Genomic DNA, 18,275 nt, shown 5'->3' on the forward strand with positions numbered 1-18,275 from the left:
CCTCAACTCTCACCGCTCAATCTCCATGCATGAGGGTGGAATTGTGCAGGTTTGTGTGCAGAACCCTGCCCTGTTGATCCTCCCATAAGGGGAGCCTGATTGGAAGACAGATGCACATGCTCTGGAGCGCTAGAGCGGAGCCACCAGGATAACTTGGGCTGGTCGGTTCTGATATTCTTGATCACTCTGGGAAAGAAAGATATTGGCAGATTGGCATATAAGAGTCCTGTATGCCAGTCTAGTCTGAATGCACCTCCGAGCAAGAGGTGTTTTTAAACTCCAGCATGCAGAAGTGTTGGCAGTGCGTGTTCTTAGTGGTGAATAGATCTAGCCAAGGTTCTCACTAGTCCTGAAAGAGAACCTGAGCGACCTCCAAATGCAGCTGCCATTCGGGTCCATGATGCATCAATGGCGGAGTTTTAAAGTCATGGCGTTTAGAAATTCACCAAGTGCTGCATTACCAGGAAAATATCCTGACATTCCAGCGATGTCTAAAGACACAGAGCATCCTGGCCGAGGGTCCATGAGCTCACTATGCCTAGCTTGTTGTAGGAACAAAGCGGTAGTGCTGTATGTGAACACTTGGAGAAGCTTCCCTTGGATGGAGGACAGGAAAGCCTTCAATGCCAAGCTAATCTCCCTAAACTCCAGAAGATTGATGTGGGGCAGAACAGAATCTCTGCCGGAAAGCAGATGCCTTATCTCCACCTCTCCCAGACGCCCACCCCAGATTAGAAGCAATACATTGGTCACCACCAGCAGCTCTTGGTAGGAAAGGGGTCTGCCACTAATCTGATCAGTCCAGTAACCACCACTGTCAATCCTTTGTAGTCTCCCTTGCAATCTGGACTAGGTTAGAGAGATTCCACTCATGCTGCACCAACTGGGACTTCAGATCCCACTGCAGAGCCCACATGTGCCAGCGAGTACTTCACCACCAGGAGGCCATCAGAACCAGCAGTCTCAGAGTCAGTCTCACTGAAATCCAGGACTGAGATGTAAACATCAGGATCATAACCCGAATATCTTGGACCATCAGCTCTGGAGGGTAGGTGCGACTTTGCACTGAGTCTAGAATGGCTCAGAGAAAGGGAGAGTCTTAGAAAGGGTCAGGTTTGACTTCGGCATGTTGATAGTGAACCCCAGCAAATTAAAGAGCTCTGCATAAGTCTGGAGGTGGCTGAGGACTGCCTGGGCGATTCTGCCGTCAGCAGCCAGTTGTTAAGCTAATGGAAGATCATAATCCCTCACCTCCGCAGATGTGCTCCAACCATCGCCATCGCCTTGGTGGACACAGGTGAGAACAAAGGGGAGCACAGTGAACTGCAAATGCTTCAGGCCCATCGTGAACAGCAGGTAAAGCCAACAGGCCTGCTGAATGGTGGTATGAAAATAGGCATCCTGCAGGTCCAGAGATAACAACCAGTCTACAGGGTTGAGCGCAGACAGGACCTTAGCAAGTGTAAGCATCTTGAATTTCTCTTTCTTTTGGAAGGCATTGAGAGGGTGCAGGTCTAGGCTAGAGTGGAGGCATTCGTCCATCTTGGGCACCAGATAGTAGCAAGAACAACAATCACGTCCTAGCTCCTTTGGCCAAAAAAGGTTGCACTTCCTGGCAGGAGTGGCCCTCTGTCAGCTGATCTGAGGACAGTTGCAGGGACAGCAGGGTTCCTCAAAGTAGAAGAGAGTAATCTCACCAGACAATTAAAAGCACCTACTTGTCTGAAATTATGACATGCCATTGGGAAAGGTGGTGGCGGATCGTGCTGCCAACAGGATGCCAGTTTTTGTGTGAAAACAAAACAGGTGATGGATCGAATGTGGATCAATGTCACACATTCACCCCAGTCCGAAGATCTGGGCCCAAATCCATCGTTTATTTGCACTCCACACCACCATGGGTTAGACAATGGCGATATGCAAATCAGCTCTGACCCTGTGCCCCATGGGAACAGTCCAGTCCGAACTACAAAAGCCATGTCCTTCCCAGAACGGAAGGAAGCATCCGAGGACCGGACCGGTTTCGAGGTAACACCTCTCATCAGCCCGGCTAGCTTGACTCCAGTGGTGTGGAGTGCCTGGGACCCACGTCTGAGCATCCCCAGCGCACTTATGGCAGTATTTGCAAACAAAACAGGTGATGGATCGAATGTGGATCAATGTCACACATTCACCCCAGTCCAAAGATCTGGGCCCAAATCCATCGTTTTTTTGCACTCCACACCACCCTGGGTTAGACAATGGCGATATGCAAATCAGCTCTGACCCTGTGCCCCATGGAAACAGTCCAGTCCGAACTACAAAAGCCATGTCCTTCCCAGAGCTGATTTGCATATCGCCATTGTCTAACCCAGGGTGGTGTGGAGTGCAAAAAAACGATGGATTTGGGCCCAGATCTTTGGACTGGGGTGAATGTGTGACATTGATCCACATTCGGTCCATCACCTGTTTTGTTTGCAAATTCGCCATAAGTGCGCTGGGGATGCTCAGACGTGGGTCCCAGGCACTCCACACCACTGGAGTCAAGCTAGCCGGGCTGATGAGAGGTGTTACCTCGAAACCGGTCCGGTCCTCGGATGCTTGATTCCGTTCTGGGAAGGACATGGCTTTTGTAGTTCGGACTGGACTGTTCCCATGGGGCACAGGGTCAGAGCTGACTTGCATATCGCCATTGTCTAACCCAGGGTGGTGTGGAGTGCAAAAAAACGATGGATTTGGGCCCAGATCTTTGGACTGGGGTGAATGTGTGACATTGATCCACATTCGGTCCATCACCTGTTTTGTTTGCAGTTTTTGTGTGAAGGCATACTAAAGATGCTTGGAGGATGCGGCTGCCGTGGAGAGGGCAGACTGGGCTGATCTCTGGCTTTGAGTCCCACAGGATTTGTGGGAGCAGAGTCCACTGATACGAAAAGGCTGGGAGCCTGTTGGCCGAGTTAGAAAGGACACGGTTGGTAGACCCTACCATAGCCATAGAAGGGGCACAAAAGAGTGCGGCTTGCGTGGGGCCATGGTGAACCCACATGACTGGGCAGTGACCCTACTCTCCTTGAAAAGCACAAGCACTGAATCTACCTTGTTGCAATAAGGGATGACTGAGACAGATGACATCCCCAAGAAGTCAATTGATCTCAGCCAGGCGTGGTGACGAAGCGCCACTGATGAGACTCGCTGGACGGAGCCATTGCTTTGTTATGTCCATCCCACTTCAGATGGTAAACTTGGCTGCATCCCTACTTCCGGCCATAGCCTGGATTAGGATGGCTTGGGCCTCCTCCAAGACCATCCCTTTTGTACCGCTTTTGGCCACCATAAGTGTGGCAGAGTATGCTCAGACATGAGTCCCTTGCTCACTTTGCCACTGGATTCAAGCAAACCGGGCTGAAGACTGCTGGAATGCCAGAAACCGGTCCTCGGAAGCTTGTTTCCGGTCCAGGGAAGGCATGGCTTGGCAGTTCAGGCTAGACTGTTCCCATGAGGCACAGGGTCAGACTGATTTGCATATAGCCATGTCTGAACTGGGGTGGCAGAGTGGGCTAAAGAACGGTGATGGATCAAACCCAGATCTTTTGACTGGGTGTGAGTGTTTGATTGGTTCAGATGCTCTGTCCATCACCACCCCCTTTTGTACCGTCCTCCAAGACCATGGGCAGCACTTGCACAACTGAATTCCATACTGTGTTGCTATTTCGGTCCAAGAGGCAGGCGGTGTTCAGTTACCGCAGTGCAAGGCTGGTGGAAAAGTGAATCCTCTTCCCAAAAGGTATCCAGCTTCTTTGATTCCCTATCTGGTGGTGTTTTAGGGAAGACGCTTGGATTAACTTTACAAGTTAAGGCCCGCACCACCAGGCTCTCGAGGTGTTGTGCCGGGTGAGGAAAGCTCAGGAGCAGGGAGGTGATGGCGTGCAATTTCTCAGCCCATGCAGAGCTTGGTCCAGACTTCAAACAGGGCATCAGATGGGGCTTTATTGAAGGGCAGAGTTCTGTGTGGGACACTCCATTTTTAGGCACCTCCATCACGACATTGGTATGGTCATCCACGTGGGTAGTGTGAGGTCTAGGACCTCTGCTGCCCTACGCACGCCGATGTCAAAGGAGGTCGCTTCCACTGTAGCCACACTAGAAAGAGAGACCAGGCCAGTGGTGTGTCCAGACCACTGACTTCAACTAGATTCTCTTATCAGCAGTCTTCGGCAAAAGGGGGGCAGGGTAGCTATAAGTATCCTCAGATTCACCCCAATCCTACTCATCACAGGGCCGGTCAGGAAAAGTAGGCACCATCTCGGACCTGGAAGGTCTCTGTCTGTTAGGCACTGGAGTGAACATCAGAGGACGCTGGTCTGGCTGTGTAATGGAGTCTGAAATGAATGTGGGTTCAGCGCAGGTGGCGCAAAGAATGGCACCACTAGACCCAACCTCAGCGAAGATCATGGTTTCAGAGTCGATCTGGATTCAGGAACAGATTCAGAAGGAACAAATGGCGCCAAGAGCAAACCGGCTAGCGGTACCACAATCTCGGCACTTCCTAAACCTGTGGGGCCAGAGAGCGCTCTACAGGAGTCGGTCCACCAAAGATTAGCAAAGGCCTCATAGAACTCCCTGAGTGGGGGCCACTCCAGCTCCGGGAAATGCAGGAAGGCATGGAGCAGACCCAAGCTCAGCAGGGTATGTGAGGGAGCAGCGCCTAGACTTGTTGTTCCTGCACCTCACCAAATGACTTGGAACGGCAAGGCAAATTTGAAGAGTGCTTCAATTTCTTGGTCTTATGAGACTTATAGGATGACAGTAACTGAACAGTCCGCGCAACCGGAACATGGAACGGTGCAGAGTTGTCCAGCCAAGAGCTTCATCACCTGCTCCCGATACACTTTGGGGTTCATAGTAAGGAATTTGGGGCATAACCTGGAGTCCGTACAGCTCCAGGCACCACATGTAAATCAGGAGTTGGAGTGTGTCAGACATTTAATAAGTTTCAGCACTCCGTCAATCATCTCCTCTAAATTACTCGGACATTTATCTGTGACAGGCTACATCGGGTTTAAAACGCATAGGTTTCTTAGGGGACATCCATACGGCACACTAAGAGCAAAAGGCTCAAAAAGGTAGACAAAACATTGAAAATGTGTCTTTAAAAAAAATGAGGTATGTCTTCCGGATTTGTGCGGATGGTCAAGATTTTCCATAACTAGTCAGGCACCTGCAGTTAGAAGTCTGTATCAGATTTTCAAATGCTGCCTCTAAGGGAACGAGACCAGTGTAATAGCAGTCGTCACCTGTGGCAACAAGGTTTTGGGACATAACTATCTAAAAAAGAATGGAGGGCTATACATATATATTTGTTAAAAACACCATGCAGACCAAGTTGAAATGTACAATTCACAATACAAATAATGCCTCTGGGGTAAATGAATTCAAAGTTACTTTCTCAATTCGCCATAATCCACGAAAGCCTTTAGCGGTACAAAGTGCAATTCATAGGGACTTGCAATAGCTATACTACTATTCACAAGACTATTAATAAATTGCATTAATTTCTAAAAAACAAAACAAAAAAATTCAGCTTAATAAAGCACACAGTGCAAAAATGAAAATAGAAATCACACTATTCATGAACTACTAAAAGAGTGGTTAGATATTTAGGCAACACGAATGTATTACAGCATTATTAAAAGTAGACACTCTCATTAATGATCTTGTAGGCATCCTCCAAAAACCTAGATGTTAAATGTACATTGTCCCCACTCAAACACATTCTTATTGTTAATTTGCACTCCCTTATTCCTAAATGAAGAAATACTGGTTTTAACCAGTAACACCTTAAGGCCTTAAACCACTACAAAGGCACAATGTGTGCAACAATGATTCTTGCTCTGAAATGACAAAGTCTGCAGTTGAGAGCAGCCGTCCCTTTCAAAACACCTATACTTATACGCGTTTATGGATATTATTTCACAGCTCAGCCTTTTTTTTTTATTATTGAGCAGAGCATCAAGAGCATTAAATGATATGCGAGCAAACATTAACACTAATCGGCACAAAAACGATAACTTCATCTTTCCTTTTTAAAACACGGATTTCACAAATATCTAAAACAGAGTGATTGATGGCCATATAATACCAAAGTGCAAGAGTGCAACTAAAAACAAGCATTGGAAATGCAATAGGTCTCGCATTAGGAAAGTTTGAGCTATTGGTATTGTAAATTACACTTTTTTTATTTATGTGTTGGTTTTAAAGTAGCAAAATTAATAGCTTTGTCAGTTACAATGTCAATAGTTTTAACTTTTGCAAATGTGACACCTATAGCATTTGTAATGCAATGTGTGTTGTATTTACGTGACTTAGATGTATTGATATTACAAATAACAATGGCTTTTAATTTTGTAAATAATTAATACTTAAATAAAAGTTATTGTAATTTATAATGGCAATAGCTTAAACGTTTGTAAATAACTTTTGTGAAGATTATGTTCAGTGTATTTTATTGTGACGACAATCCAAGAACATTGCATTTGCACCTACACACACAGAGCCACACACATGTAGATGTGGTGGTGGTGGATCCGGGGATATGGTGGTGGTGGATGTGGTGAATGTGGTGGTGAATGTGGTGGTGAATGTGGTGGTGAATGTGGTGGTGAATGTGGTGGTGAATGTGGTGGTGAATGTGGTGGTGAATGTGGTGGTGAATGTGGTGGTGAATGTGGTGGTGAATGTGGTGGTGAATGTGGTGGTGAATGTGGTGGTGAATGTGGTGGTGAATGTGGTGGTGAATGTGGTGGTGAATGTGGTGGTGAATGTGGTGGTGAATGTGGTGGTGAATGTGGTGGTGAATGTGGTGGTGAATGTGGTGGTGAATGTGGTGGTGAATGTGGTGGTGAATGTGGTGGTGAATGTGGTGGTGAATGCGGTGGTGGATGCGGTGGTGGATGCGGTGGTGGATGCGGTGGTGGATGCGGTGGTGGATGCGGTGGTGGATGTGGTGGTGGATGCGGCGGTGGTGGATGCGGCGGTGGTGGATGCGGCGGTGGTGGATGCGGCGGTGGTGGATGCGGCGGTGGTGGATGCGGCGGTGGTGGATGCGGCGGTGGTGGATGCGGCGGTGGTGGATGCGGCGGTGGTGGATGCGGCGGTGGTGGATGCGGTGGTGGTGGATGCGGTGGTGGTGGATGCGGTGGTGGTGGATGCGGTGGTGGTGGATGCGGTGGTGGTGGATGCGGTGGTGGTGGATGCGGTGGTGGTGGATGCGGTGGTGGTGGATGCGGTGGAGGTGGATGCGGTGGTGGTGGATGTGGTGGATGTGAAGGTGGTGGATGTGGTGGTGTTGTGGCGGATGTGGTTGTGGTGGATGTGGTTGTGGTGGATGTGGTTGTGGTGGATGAGGTGGTGGATGAGGTGGTGGATGAGGTGGTGGTGGATGAGGTGGTGGATGAGGTGGTGGATGAGGTGGTGGATGAGGTGGTGGTGGATGCGGTGGTGGTGGATGCGGTGGTGGTGGATGCGGTGGTGGTGGATGCGGTGGTGGTGGATGCGGTGGTGGTGGATGCGGTGGTGGTGGATGCGGTGGTGGTGGATGCGGTGGTGGTGGATGCGGTTGTGGTGGATGCGGTGGTGGTGGATGCGGTGGTGGTGGATGCGGTGGTGGTGGATGCGGTGGTGGTGGATGCGGTGGTGGTGGATGCGGTGGTGGTGGATTGGCGTGATAAAGTATATCTTACACGCGTGCATGTGTGTTCACTTTAAGAAATCACACGGAGCACACCTACTTTGCATATGATTACATATGGTTGTAATCTAACATCCCACATATCTCCACACGATGCCGTTGGCAAACCTGGCAGACACATGTCAAAATGGTTTGAAATTCAGGCATTCAAATGCAAATGTAAGGACACTGCTGTGAAAGCATGTGTAAGCCTCAGCAGATGAACACCAACAGAGAGATGGTTCCATATATAGTGAAACGGCGTGGAAGTGCTACTGGTACAAGAGAAACCTAACAATATAACTATCTGCAGAAAAGTATGCCTGTTTCACAATTAGTACAATTGTCAAAGAAACCCATTAACCTATTTCACTGAAGTAACGCTAGGTCATATGCAAATTGTCCCCTCTGTGACATCATGGGAAATTACTTAGTAGGAAAGGACATCCTATGCATTTGAGCTCCAGTAAGACATCATAGGAAGTGATATTGAAAGCCATTCGATCCTCGACAGTGTCATAGAGGGTGGCATTCTGTGCCTTTTAACCTCTCAATGGCAGCACAAGATTGGCAGCACGTGCCAGTTCAACCAATGAGATCACAGTGTGTGCAGTCATACCAGCATGAAAGATGGTGGCTGGCACAGTGTGTTGTGGTTTCATCACTCTTCAAACTGGAGGTTGCACAACGGTAAATAACAGTGACTGTTGAAAGACACAAACAACGGCCACGAAATGCAAACTTACTTTTAAAAGTTTGGTTGACAGATAAGTCTATCTGGCAGAGGTCGAGGATCACAAGACGCCAATTGTTTTAGCAACGCAGTGCAGAGTGGCTAAAGTTGGAAAAAAAAATAAGCTTTTGACATGGCTGCCTGCGTCGTTTTTTAAGCATGCGCACCATAAATGCGTGTAACGACAAAATGGCACAGGCATACAAGCCGGCCGGCTGAGGGCATTGCTGTGGGGAGGGGGGATGAGAAATGCGACACGGCGGGCAGGGGAGGGGGCGGAGCGGGGAGAGCGGCATGAGGGTGTGAAGCAGCAGGGGAGGAGTGCTGCTGGCGATTGACTGGCGATTTGATGATGTGCACGCGCATTTTAGGTCAATGCGCTTGCGCATTGACCTAAAAGCCACGGGCACAGCATCAAATCGCCAGTCAATCGCCAGTCTAGGTAAAGCCTATTTAAGCCCCTATAGAGCTTGCCAGCTATGCGCATGCGCACAGCAGGCGAGCCCTAAAAAGTGCAAGTGCTAGTGCAAAGATTCTAAATTACAATATTAAAGTGCTAAAGTGCTTAACAGAGCATATTTCTAATTCCTCCAAACCTTATAATAATGATAGAACAACAGTTAGATTGTAAATACTACACCTCTATCGGGGTTTTCCAAATTACTTTAAAACGTTAAATTCTTGTTGAATTTCCTGGAAGCTCCCATCCGTCTCACGTAAGCCTGAGTACTTTTCATTTTTTTCAACCATTTGTCGTAAATGTGGGAACATCCCTGGACCTTCAATTTTGAAGAATTAAGGAGTGGGCTACCAAGCAAGTGATAGAAAGGAAAGTGCTTCTGCTCCAGTTAAAATCGTTCTCTCTACAAATTCCAAACAGGGCAACCTTGGCCTCCGGCAATCGACTCTTTTCAAAGGCCCTGTTTAGGGCAGCCAAGATTGCCTCTCAAAAAAACCCCAACCTAGGACAGGTAAAATAAATATGGAGCCAGCCCCCTTCTCCTTGCGCCTGGCATCGGAAGCACCTATTTCCGGCATCCAGATACCTTTTCCTTAGTGCTTTCGGAGTAAGGTAGGCCAGCAACCGGGATAGGAAGGCCATTCTTTAAAAATTGCCTGCTCTCAACGACTTACTTCTTCAATGACAGAGCTTCCTATTCATGAATGGAAAAAAAGTTAATTGTGTTTTGTGCGCCACCCTTTCCAAATGGTTCTCTTATCAATGGGAGTTGGCCCTGATTTCGTAGCAAACGAGACCAGTTCTCTACGCCGCTAAATTTGGGCCCCAAAGAGCCATCACATGTTTACTTGGTGTATCAAAAATACCATTATGAAATGAATTGGTAAATATTCAAAAAGGGCAGGCTTCCTCGAATTCCCATCCCTCAGAAGCACCTCCTGCCAGGAGATCACCCTATTCTGAATTGAAAAATATCTTAGCTCTCCTAGTCCGCAGCCTTCCCAGTTTCTCAAATGACCTGACTGGATTTGGAGGCCAAGACTTACATTCCCTCAATTTCAAATACTGTAGCCCAGAGGAACCTGTCACTTTAAAAAAAAGACTGAAGTCTAGTAGAATAGTCCTTCAGAGTCTTATATCCTGTTTTTTTCGAAAGTTCTGAGGTTTTTAAAAATATTGAGATCTGGGGGGGGGGCGGAGCTTGCCAGCGACCAAGATGGCCGCTTGAGCCTTGGGCTCAGTCTCGGTGTGCAAACTATCCGGCATTATCCTGCATCATTTGTTCGAACCAGAACTGCTGAGGTACCCCCTGAACGAGCGGAAGAGCGGAGCTACAGGCGGGTGTCTGGCGGTTTGAGATCGGTGACCTGAGCCCGAAGATATCCTGCGGAGAAGTGAGTAGGTGCGGCGGGCCGCGCGACCTGGATTGCTGGGAGCGTTGTACGTGCGGCATAGGCATTGGAGACTGCCCGGTGCTGGCCAGGCGGCGGAATTCGGACGCCCTGAAGAGCGAGCGCTCCTGGGGTCTGGCCCGGTTGGCGAGGTTAGTGACGCCGCGCAACGAGAGACTAAAGGCGCCTGGCGGGAGCAGTGGGCTACGTCGCGGCGCTTGGAGGTGGCAGCCCTGGCTTTGGCAGCTACTTCACCGGGTGGTCCAGCAGCGTGAAGTGTGGAGCGGGGTGAGCAGCGACCACGGGAGAGCATAGGGCGGCGCCGCTGGAGTGAGGGCCGCGGTGCCGGAGTGAGGAGATTCCATGCGGTCCCCAGGAGGAGGCGGCAGCGTTACAGACTGAGCAGGGTGAAGACTGGCGCTGCTGGACTTAAGAGAGTGGTCAGACAGTCGGGGGGAGCACTGGATTGGCCTCTTGCGTTGCAGTGAGGAGCAACTTACAAGAAAGAGCGGCACTGAAGTGACCCTGAGCGGCAGTATCACAAGTGAAGCACGCTCCGACGGGGGTGAATTGAGGGCCCATAGAAGACACTGGGAAGCCAACTGTGCGGTGAAATGGGGACAGGAGCCACAGAGAAAGTGGAGGCGTTCTGAGGGACACGGCGTAGACCCGGTATAGTGCTAACAAAGGCGGTGAGGAAGACTACCACGCGAGAACTGGAGACAGGAGGCATGCAGCAATAGCGGACAGGCAGCGGTCTCTTGTGGAGACAAAAACCACAGCTGCACTGTAGAGGGACAGAGCAACATGCCCGAGGCGAACCGGGCACTAACTGGCCCGGGTAGACACGAGGAGACTGCAGTAGGTTGCAAACGACGTTAATCTAGCGCATCGGAAACCACCCCACAGGGGTCCCTGGGCAACATGGGTAGAGGTGACAAAACGCAAAGCAAGCGGTCCTTTAAACAAAGACTTTCGAAATCCCAGGACGCTGCTGGCGCGGACAGAGAAAGTACGCAAGCCAGCGAGGGGGACGCTGCAGGTACGGACATAAAAAAAACGTACTCCTAGCCATGGAGAAAGGCTTGCAGAGTAGTATGGCGTCCCTAGGCACGACAATAGACGCTTTGACCTATAGAATGAACAGGATGGCAGAAAGGATCGACAAGCACGCGGAAAGACTTGACATGTCCGAAAGAAGGATCACTGAAGTGGAGGAAGCACATACGGAGCTAGACAGATCAGAAAAAAACTCAGAAAATTCATTCAAGCCTTGCAGGATAAGACTGAGGACCTGGAGGCCCGCTCGCGGCAATGCAACCTGCGCATCATGGGCTTGCCAGAAACTACCCCCACAGGCAAAATGGAGCGGTTTGTAGAAAAGCTATTAGTAGCCCTGTTCGGAGAGGGAGCGTTCTTGCCAATGTTTGTTGTGGGATGGGCGCACCGCTCGCTGGGCCCGCGAGCACCGCCGCAACCCATAATTGCAAAGCTGCTCAACTATAGAGACAGGGATGCAGCGCTACGACTCGCAAGGGAAAAGAAGTCGTTGCAGTTTGAGGGCTCCGAGATATCGCTCTACCCGGACTTCACAGCTAGAGTGCAGGAAGCTCGGAAACATTTTGTCCCGTTTAAGAGGCAGTTGCGTGACTTTGACTACGCCATGTTGTACCCTGCAAAACTGCGTGTCTACCGACAGGGGAAATCACATTTGTTCACAGACCCGAAGGCCTTGCAGCAGGCGCTGAAAGGGTGGACGAAGGAACATCGCAAAACTCTGTCAGGCACCTGGAAGACTAGGAGAGCGGCAGCCAGTTGGATGAACAGGACTGACTTTGTACATTTCTTGATGCAAGGGGGGGTAAGGGACAATGAGTGGTGAGGCGTGGGGTCTTGTGGCGCTATAACTCTCGGACATGATTTCCTCCTACTTGGGTGGAGGAGGCGGGCGGGATGGTCTGCTAGGGCTCGCGGTGAGCACGAGAGTGGTGTACCGTAGTGACACCACCGACACAAGCGTAGGATGATAAGAGTGCAAAGTTGCTTAGGTTGTGCGAATTGCCCAACGTTGGAAGCCTTGGGACATAACAGACAGGGGGAGGGATAAAGCACTTACTGAAACTTATTAAGGTTAATGTTTGAAAGAGGGGACGGAGTAATCTGGTCCTTAATGATGCAGGAGAGTTGGCACAACGAGAGGGCGGAGGAAGGAGTCTAGCAATCTATGGAGACGCACTACTAGTTGGTTGTGAAGCAACCTTTGCCCCTGCGTGTTAAGCACCCACATGACTCAGTGGGTCAAGCTGTCAGGGCAGCTGGATTGGGGGGGGGGTGAGGGGGGGGGAGAATTGGGGACTCTGTATAGCCAGGTTGGTGGTAGTTAGCTGAGGGAGGGGGTGGGGCGATACAGCGCATGGGGTGTATGTTGGGGTGTTTGGAGGGACTGTTGTGGGTTTTGTACACAAAGCAAGGCGCAGATACGTTCAGTGAGTGTGCACACACGAAGTTCAGAGCAGACAGCGATGGCGGGTACGGCTGAGCCTGAGAACCCTAGAGGGGTAGACACGATTAGGGCACTCACTTGGAACGTCAGGGGTCTTAACGACTACTGGAAGCTACGGAAGGTACTAAGTTACTTACAAAGGCATCAAGTGAACGCTGCACTCCTACAGGAGACTCACCTTCCACAAGCGAGCAAAATGTTACAAAGTAGGGGGCTGGAGGGGAATTCCACTTCAGCTGGCTTCACGACACACTCTAGAGGGGTATTGACCTGGGTGAACCCCAAATCGAAATACACACTGGAGCTGTAGAGGGCGGACCCGGCAGACCGATTTGTGATATCAAAGTGCAAGGGACAGGGGCTGGACTTCGTGTTAGTTAATGTGTATGGTCCTAACTATGACTGCCCAGAATTTTATACATCTCTGGCTGCGACGGCCCGTGATTACCGTAAGGCCCAGTTCCTGTGGGGCAGGGACTTTAATCTGGTTCCGGACCAGACACTGGACAGATCTGCAGGCTCAGCGGATGCGAAAATGTTAAATAGCATTATTACCAGCTTGAACCTAGAGGATGTGTGGAGAGCGCGCAACTCAGCACCATGCGGCTATAAACACTACTCAGCCTACCATGACATCCACACTCGAATAGACTACTGGCTGGCGTCTTCCTCCCTGCTGTGACAGCTCAAAGACTGCAGGGTCCTCCCGTGCACTCTGATCACTCACCACTACTATTAGTAGTATTATTAGCTACCCCTAAGAAAACAATTCCATTATTTACATGGCGCTTCCCGCCCTACTCACTCCTTGACCCACTATTCAGAGGGGAGTTGGCGGAGGCTATTGACTTGTACTTCGGCACTAACATAGGCTCAGTTGACAGCTTCCAAACAGTGTGGGAGGCATTTAAGGCCTATATAAAGGGCACAGCTATGTCCAAACACTCGGGGGTTCTCAAGTCCATCAGGCAAAGATTGGCTGAATTGGAGAAGCGACTAGCGCAATTAGAGGAGTGGCAACAGAGGGTTCATGATACAGCATTAGATTAAGACATTAAACCTTTACTGGCTGAATACCATAAAAAAGGCAGATGTGGAGGTCAAACATATGGGGAAGTGCGCGTCGGCCCGCACATATGGAGAGGGAGATCGACCTAGCTCTGTTCTTGCTAGGGTACTAAAGGGGAGACGGGGCAGGCCACAGGTTACGGAGGTGAAGACAGAAGAGGGAGAAGTCCTCACAGATGAGGCAGACTTAGCACAGATTCAAGCGCTACTACACAGATCTGTACTCAAAGAGCAGCGACCTAGACGATAAAATTCTAGAATACCTGGAACATATAGAGCTACCCACCCTCACGAACACGCATAGGGAATTCCTGATGCTTCCCATAGAGAAGGACGAAATTGTGGAGGCCCTTGCGGGCATGCGGTCGGGTAGTGCCCCGGGGGCAGACGGGCTCACGGTAGGATTTTACAAAGCGTTCCAGGACTTCTTGCTCCCACACCTGTCGACACTGTTTGATGACCTATGTGTGGCGGGTTGCATGCTAGTCGATGAGAGAGGCGATCGGTACTATCCTCAAGCCGGGGAAAGCGCCCGATGAGTGCACAAAGATATTTGCTAAGGTGCTGGCAAATCGGCTGGCGCTCCTGGCTCCGCTGCTGGGTGCGCTGGAGCAGGCAGGATTCATCCAGAGCAGAAACCTCAAATACAACATATGCACAGTCTTTGGCACTATGCAGCACGTAAAACAGGACACAAATGCCTTGGCAGTGTTCCTGGACATGGAAAAGGCCTTTGACTGGAGTGGGCTTTCATGCGGCAGGTGTTAACGAGGATGGGACTAGGATTGCCGTTTTTGCAAATGATTGGAACCTTGTACAACAGGCCGAAGGCGAGAATTCGCCTCCGAGATCTGGTTACAGACTCTTTCCCATATTCCGGGGGACCCGCCAGGGGTGCCCCCTGTCCCCCCTGCTGTACGACCTGGTAGCGGAGCCACTAGCGTGCGCACTGCGGGAATACCATGGTCATGAGGGCATAGGCTTCCCTACCTACAAAATTGTGGTCTCTATGTATGCAGACGACCCCTTGTTATACGTCCGTGACCCGGAAAACAATTTATCGGCGGTGCTCAGAGAAGTAGTGCACTACGGTTCTCTCTAGACTGAAGTTAAACTGGACGAAATCATTGGCCTTCCCCCTTACTTCGGTCACGCAGGAATTAGACATGGAATTTCAACTGCAGTGGACCACTGACTTAGATATCTGGGCATACGGTTACATACTGATTCCGAGATAGTGTTGAGAGAATTACGGCGTGGCTGTCAGCAAACTGGAAGATGTAGAGGCCTGGTGTAGACTCCTGCTTGCTCTTCTGGGTCGCATCTCGGTCATGAAGATGGTGGTGCTCCTAAGAATGCGGTTCCTGTTCACAAGTCTTCCGATGGTGCTATTCTTCCAGAGATTAACTCAAATCATGATAAAACTTGCGTGGGCGGGTAAGCAACTGTGGGTGCGGTGAAAGATTCTCATGTTGGCGTAAGTATGGGGGGCCTAGGGGCCCCAGACCTTGAGCTTTACTACAGGGTGGCACAGGGGTCGCACATGCACACCTGGGTGCACGGAGACGCGCATATTCCCCATGTTCGCATGAAAAAGTTATTTGCAGACCCACTTTACCTTACTGCAACAATCTTCCAACCAGTGGATCGCTGAACTGGGATTCTAGATTCCATCACATCCACTAACCACGCTTGGCATTGCCTCCTGCAACAGCAGGGAGGGGCATTGCTGTACTCGCCCAGTAAGCCTGTGAAATGGGCCCAATGGCTGGCTCCCTGCAGAGATAAGGGAGTGATAAGTGCCCTGCACAAGTTGATCATGCAGGCGGTGGACCTCTTCCAAGAAGAAAAGGTTAAGACCTGGGATCACGTTACTGAGAGTGGGGGGGGGGGGGGGGGGGGGGGCGGACTCACTACTACGTTTCCAATATCACAGAGTACGCAGAGCTCTTTTGGAGCAGCTGGGGGATGACCTTGCAGAACCACCGGAGGTCCCTGAGCCTACCTATATAATCAAGGCTGAGACTCCCCGCAAGTTGGTGACCAATCTCTATAAAAGAGCGATGTCCCACAGAAAGAACCAATTCACGGCTGCGAGGCTGGCATGGCAAAAGGACTTACAGATTACGATAGATGATGAGCCACAAAAGAGACAAGGGAACCCTACACACTAAGGAACCAGGGTCAGTACTTTATATCGGAAAACAACGGTTCCAGTGGCACAATAAATGTAAGACTGATAGTCAATACAGTATATGTTAATTAATAACAATTAAAGGGTTAAAGAAGGGTATCCGACAGAGAAACGACTCTACACGGAAGATTCCATATCATCATTAAATTTTATGTTTCTTTTGTTTGATTTTTTTCATACTTTAACAATCAATAAATATTCTTAGTGTTACAAAATTAAGTGCAAAGTGACCCAAAGTGTAAAATAAGAACCAAGGAGGTACAACAATTATAACAAACTAATACAGACAGGGGTAACATAAGGTTTCTAAAAGGAATAATAGTACAAGAAAACGACCACAATTAATAATGAACACAATAGTTTGTGACAATGGCCATCAAGAATCATAGGCACTGTTCGTAGGGTTCGTTTTATGGGGGCGTCGACGGCGTTTCGACCCAGACAGTATAATGGGTCTCGTCAGGACTAAACAATGTGGGACTCTGTGAATAGGGGGCGACAAAAAAATAAAATGTGGTGTAAGAACACTACTTTTAACAAAGATATTTAATTGGAGATTATTGGGAGGCAAGTGGACCAGTTACCTAGACGTTTGAATCACACGCGAACAGGATGATAACTTGAGTAGTGGCCACCAAGCGTGAGTACAAAATGCCTATGATTCTTGATAGCCATTGTCACAAACTATTGTGTTCATTATTAATTGTGGTCGTTTTCTTGTACTATTATTCCTTTTAGAAACCTTATATGTTACCCCTGTCTGTATTAGTTTGTTATAATTGTTGTACCTCCTTGGTTCTTATTTTACACTTTGGGTCACTTTGCACTTAATTTTGTAACACTAAGAATATTTATTGATTGTTGAAAAAGTATGAAAAAAATCAAACAAAAGAAACATAAAATTTAATGATGATATGGAATCTTCCGTGTAGAGTCGTTTCTCTGTCGGATACCCTTCTTTAACCCTTTAATTGTTATTAATTAGCATATACTGTATTGACTATCAGTCTTACATTTATTGTGCCACTGGAACCGTTGTTTTCCGATATAAAAAGATGATATGCGGCGCTACTGTTGTGTGAACACCAGGCGGATATCTCTAAATGGCAAACATAGGCTAGTACATTTTAAATCCATTAATAGGGTGTAGTACACCCCTGAACGCCTGCACAGATATGCCCTCCGCGAGGAGGCAGAATGCGAGAGGTGCCATGTGCCAATGGCAGATTTCCTGCACCTGGCGTGGTTGTGCCCGGGAGTACAGGCTTACTGGGGGGGGACATCTTTAAAGAGCTGAGCAGGATAGTGGAGGTTGAGTTGGTCCTAGACCCTGTGCTGGCGCTCTTGGGTCACTCCAGGAAGCTGCCATGGGCTACTCGCAGGCTAGTGGACATGGGTATGCTCATAGCTAAAAGGGTGATTGCCCTATGCTGGATGAGAGGACCAGCACCCACGGTCAAACGCTGGACACAAGACATGCTATACTGCTGCACGCAGTCTGAACACTACAATTTATTTATTTATTTAATTTATTTAAGCTTATACCGCGCACAGCTACCCACAATGGGTTTCCCGGCGCCAGGGATAGACTGTAGAAGAAGGAGGGTGTATCACCTGACTTGAGGCCACAGCCGACTATTGTTCACGCTTAGTAAAAAGCAGAGTCTTCAGAGCCTTACGGAAGCGGAGTAGGTTGGTCTCTGATTTTAGTGCTAAAGGGAGGGAGTTCCAGTATTTAGGACCCAAAGTAGAAAAGGAGCGGCCTCCCATTTTTGTCAACTTCCATCTTGGCGCTGTGAAGTTACCAGTGTCCGATGACCTTAGTGAGCGCAGGCGTCTGTAGGGTTTTACCAGCCCTTGAATATATGCTGGGGCGCTGCCCTGCTTGGCCTTGAACATGTAACAGAGTGCCTTGAATTTAACACGTTCAGGGATGCTCAGCCAGTGAAGGTCATGCAAAGCGGCAGTGGCTGAAGTGCGTCTAGGGACGTTCTTTAGCAGGCGCGCAGCCGCATTTTGCACAACCTGCAGCACATGTATGGTGGCTTTATCTGCGCCCAAATAGAGAATGTTGCCATAGTCCAGGCGTGATGTTACAAGTGCCTGGACTACGGTTCTGCGGGAGGAGAGGGGGAGCATCCACAGAATCTTATAAAGCCACCGCAGCATTGAAAAGCAAATGGCTGCAACCTTAGTAGCCTGTTGCCTCATGGTTAGCCTG

General features: G+C 49.2%; 1 protein-coding gene across 2 annotated transcripts in view; it reads right to left on the minus strand.

Annotated features, from left to right (window-relative positions):
- Nucleotides 1–18,275, minus strand: part of LNPK (lunapark, ER junction formation factor) — a 646,398-nt gene that overhangs the window by 459,504 nt on the left and 168,619 nt on the right. The window lies entirely within an intron of this gene.

The sequence above is a fragment of the Lissotriton vulgaris genome, chromosome 2_1 (genome assembly GCF_964263255.1).
Source record: "Lissotriton vulgaris chromosome 2_1, aLisVul1.2, whole genome shotgun sequence".
NCBI lineage: Eukaryota > Metazoa > Chordata > Amphibia > Caudata > Salamandridae > Lissotriton > Lissotriton vulgaris.